Raw genomic sequence first — 4843 nt, forward strand, 5'->3', positions numbered from 1 at the left:
CAAGCCAAGCCGAACCTGGTGTCAAGAAAACGGGACTGGCAGAGTTCAGGGCTGGGAATGCCAGGAGCTGTAAGAAATACCAACCTCACCAGCTGAGTAGAAAAGAGCTAAAAGATTGTTAGGATCTGGCTTTTTGCCTAAACCCAGATGCCCATTTTAATCCAAGAGCCCCTTCTGCTTTGCAGCAGGGGACAACAGGAATAACAAAAATTTCCAATACATAAGCGCATAATTTCTTGTCAAACTAAGCCTATGATGGGGTGTCGAACATTTTCACCGGAGGCCACAGCAGCCCCGCAGTTGCATTCAAAGGGCCGAATGTAATTTGAGGATTTGGCCCACAGGGCTTGTGTTTGTTATGTGCATCGTGCTCCTTTATCGCCGACTCTGTCTCGTAACACAAAAGACATACTGGCTTTTCCTCCCTGAAACACAAACATGTATTTGCTTTCCCATCTATCAATAAATCGCCTTCCTTCCACATCAATCTTCCTCTTACTGGACATTCTGGGATTCAAATTGCTCCACCAAAGACGGTAAGATGTGTCACCTAAGTAAAAGATCTAGATGATACTTTCACCTCCATCAGCTAGTACTGAAGAAAAACCAAAATCCTGGACCTTTCACAATAAGCCCCGTGGTAAGTCAGAACGCTTGCTGAGCCTGTCGCAAAACATCTGCCATGAAGATCTCACATTGGTGACCTCCACTAGTGGCAACCACGGCAAACCGTGTCTTACGGAAGTGAGGCCATGGGTATCGACCACACGGCAGCTCATCCCATTTCAATCCCTCCCCCAAATCTACCTGCAAGTTCTTGAGAGCTCCTCTCACCCAGGTGAGATGGAGAAGAGACATCCGTCCCTCAGCCCAAGTAGATTCACTAATTCCTACATTGGCTTCGCCATCCCAGGCTGCTCCCTTGAATTCTTGAATTAGATTCTGGAGGAACTGTTACTCTTTTAGCAACTAATTTGAATGAAAAATACCTATTGCTATAATAAAAGCATTCTGAAACTAATAGACACTGGCAGATCATCTTCTCAGGCCATTTTGTCCATTAACAGCAGCTGTGTCACGCACCTGTGCTGTTAGATTGCCCACAGAAGAATTCGGAAGACCTATGAAGATGTCACATATTTCCTTATTTGCAGAACAGAATCTACAATGATTATTGAAGTGTATCACCACTATCCATATAAAATAAATGAGAGATACTCCATAGATAGTGTGAGGACATCACTATCATCTGTATCACACTTGACTGATGAGTTCTCTGCCCTTACCTGAAGTTTGAGGCCAAACTTTTGCCAAGAGATTTTAGATTTAAAACCCATCACCATCCGCCAGAACAATCCTAAGAAAACAGAACTAACCAGCCACCTCCAAAAACCATCTTCCAACTGCTCTTGGACACTGCACCCAAGAAAAAGACCAGCAAGACAAAATCCCCTCAAAGGGTCCCCACGGGGAGGTTGGGAAGACACAAGAGCGCACGCAGTTCACGTTTGGGCTGCAAAGCAAGCAGAAAAGAAAAATCCAAATAAAACCACAGGATGGGACTCGAGAACAGGTTGTGTCACAGAAGAACCAGTTTCCCGGTCCCAGCTCCCCTGCCAGGGCCAGAGCAACGGGACCCTGGGCTTTCCCCTCACACCCATCTACTCTCCCCACGAAAGGACATCTGGGTTCCTCCAGCGCCCACCACAGCCCAGCCTCATATCCAGCTATCGCTCCCAATAAATCATTTGGCAAATCAAGGAGCGGTTAAAACTAACGATGGTGAACAACCCACCAGAGCACAGGTCTGTGCTGACTTTACAGCAGCAGGGAAGTCTAAAAGACAATCAATATTTTTGTACCCATAAAATAAGAGGACACTGAAGGAATATCTGTGGAGTCACACTGGGGGTTTGTTTGGGGTTTTTGCTGCTCTTGGTTTTAGTTTGGTTTTTTTTTTTGGTTGTTTTGTTTGTTTGGGCCCATTTTGGTTTTGGTTGAGTGCCTTTTTTTCCCCCAGTCATCTTTCCTATGAGAACAGCAGCTTGAGCCTCCCTCTAAGGCTGAAGAAAGATTTAAATGTACTTCCTGGGAAAAAGAAAACCACACAAAAAACCCACCACCCAAACTTTGAGCCCAGCAGGAACTGTTTCAAGCAGCTACAAGCAACTGCAGAAACAAATAAGAACGTGTTAGGCTGTACCTACTAATCACCACAGGAGACACTAATATGAAAAGTGCTTCTATCTGCATTTTAGTTCCTGACACCTACCTGAACAGATTAAATTACTAAAGCGTTCACACAGCAAAATGGAAGCACTGCAAATAGAACCCAGCCAAATACCTGAACCATCAGCCTCTCTCCAGCTCTGTGTTGCTTGCAGGCACTTAGTTTGTGCTGTATTTGTATTTTTATGCAAGACTGAACACTGATGGAAAGGGAATCAGCATTTTCTCAGGCTGCAAGATTGGCTAACAACCTCCTTTCCCATTTCAAGGGGCAGCACACTTGCTTCAAAACTGCACTGCCTGTGCCCTAAACCCAGTCCACACAAAGGCTGCAAATCTCACACAAGCTACCAGTTATCATTCAGTTTTGGAGCATTTTGGGAAGCTCAGCCTTTCAGCGGAGCAGAAACTTCAGAAAGGTGCAGAGCAGATACTTACAGTGTTGTAATGATCGACATAAACCGCATTTCCCAAGCCAAACACAGCGTATCTCAGGCCTTTCAGATACGTTTTCCCAAAGCGAAAGTCACGCGCTGCCTCTTCTAACCCCTTGCAGAACCACGCTGCACTCTCGGTTGGCTGCCCGTCAGTGTACGTAGCTACCAAGAACACACAAACGTTCCTGCCGGTTGTCTAATAATATCAAGAGAATAGAAGAGATCGGTGCATTTCTCAGAACGCTTCCCATTAGTAAGACAACTGGAACACATGGGGAGTTGGAAGAAGTTAAAAGATGAGGTTTTTTCTAAGTGGGATTTTGGTGTGGGATGCTGCAGGTGATAACCCCAACAGTGGCGAACGGCCATCCCCCCTGCAGAGACGCCTTAAATTAGCCAGGAGAGATCAAACTGTCTGTCTGCTGCTTCACAGAGGTGGTACAAGAGAACAGAACATCTCCCTTCCCCACCCCAATCGACAGCTTCTTGAGCAGACTCTTGCAGCAATCAAGTTTCTCACTGATTCAAAAAAACAACTATCAATATTCACAGAAGAAAAATGCCTCAAGGATTACTCCATCTAAATATGACCAGCAAGGAGTTTTTAGCTTATGAGCCTGTGAAGGCTGCAAATTGTCACCATCTGCTTGTTCTGGCTTTGAACCCTTCCCTGGGGATACAGAGACAGAACAGAGGGACCTGGTGCAACCGCTCTCACTGAACTCACACCTGAGTTACAGAACCAGCTCATACCAAGTCACTGTCACCATCAAAATACTCTAGGCAATCCTCTCCTAGGAATATTCAAAATTTAGGTGTTTTCTGCTGAGGGTTGATGGGCTACACTTATACAGAAGGGAAGCGACTTTTAACACACAGCATTGGGAATTTCCAGAATAATAGGAGAGAAATACAAGGGGAAAAGAGCCTTCGCAACACAAGGAAAAGCTTTTCTTTATTAGTCATATTTATAAGGTACTTACCTCCTCTGGATCATAATCTCCCATGCTGATGACTTCCACAGGCAAACAAAGTGAAATAACGGCTTCAGCCAGACCTCTGGCAAACCTCCAAAAAAAAAAAAAAATAGGAATTTATCAATTGCTTCAACCCAAGCATGGTAGCGACCAAACAACCCCCCACACGCCCAGTCACAAGACACGTCCCACAACAGAAAGAACAAAGACATCCGAGAACTGGACACTGGACCTAGAATTCCTCATGTTAAGAAAAAAAAAAATCAAGTATATTGGCTGCAAGAAGAGAGTGACATGAATTTTAATGACTAATGATTTCACATTTACACACACCATTTTTTTCAAAAGCACCTAAACCAGTACTTGTCTCTGAGAAGACCCGCTCGCAACTACGGGTACGGCAAGAGTAAACTTTAAACTTCATCATCAATGTCTCTACTGCATGCGCCATTTAAAGCAAGTAGAAAAAAATGTTATTTTTACATAATTTTACGTTATCTTTCATGTTGGGCAATGACTTCTCATGAGCTAATGAACTTTCTGATGTTTACACTGTGCAATACTTCTAAGGCAAGCAACAGACTTGAGTCTCAATATTTCAAATTACTTCATGTAGGTGGGGAAAAAAAAAAGTAACTGATACCTTTGCTGTGCCAGTCTGAGACCCATAGAAAATCTTTACTTTGCCTCCAGGGTGGCTGATCCATTTACGAGTTTGTCTTCTATTCCTTCAGAAGAAGCTGGATTCCCATTGGATTTTTCACCCTAAGAAACAAGCACCACTTCTCATTCAATCCCTTTTCAAAGTGATGTTAACCCCATTCTCCCAAAACCACTTAAAACACCTATCCTGTGAACAGACTCTCAGCACTAATTAAATGAGGCTATCAAAGCATTTTAGCTTCTCACACCCAGAGAAAGACACAACCACGTCTCTGAACTAGGCCACGCTCCAATAAACTCAGGTCACACGCAGCCGGATCCAGCTGAACGCAGGAACCTCCCAACTCGCGCAGCAGAACTTTGCTCACCTGCGCAAGGAGCTTTTACCATCCTGAACAGCCTAATCCCACTCCCGTCCTAAAACCAGCCCAACCTCATCAGTAACATCAATGGAAAGAGGAACCCGAGAACTCCAGCACAAGTAGAGTGATTGATTTGCAGTGACAGAGCAACCCAGGCTGACACGATCTCTCAGTA

The 4843-nt window shown here is 44.5% G+C and overlaps 1 long non-coding RNA gene across 1 annotated transcript; it reads right to left on the reverse strand.

The window, feature by feature from the left end:
• Positions 1 to 3649: 3649 nt before the first annotated feature.
• LOC139829453 (uncharacterized) lies at positions 3650 to 4480 on the reverse strand. Its single transcript, XR_011741918.1, has 2 exons — positions 4287 to 4480; positions 3650 to 3734 (listed from the first exon to the last, which is right to left on the reverse strand). It is a non-coding gene; the product is annotated as an uncharacterized lncRNA (long non-coding RNA).
• Between the last annotated feature and the right edge of the window lie 363 nt (positions 4481 to 4843).

The sequence above is a fragment of the Patagioenas fasciata genome, chromosome 19, assembly GCF_037038585.1.
Source record: "Patagioenas fasciata isolate bPatFas1 chromosome 19, bPatFas1.hap1, whole genome shotgun sequence".
NCBI classification, from domain to species: Eukaryota; Metazoa; Chordata; class Aves; order Columbiformes; family Columbidae; genus Patagioenas; species Patagioenas fasciata.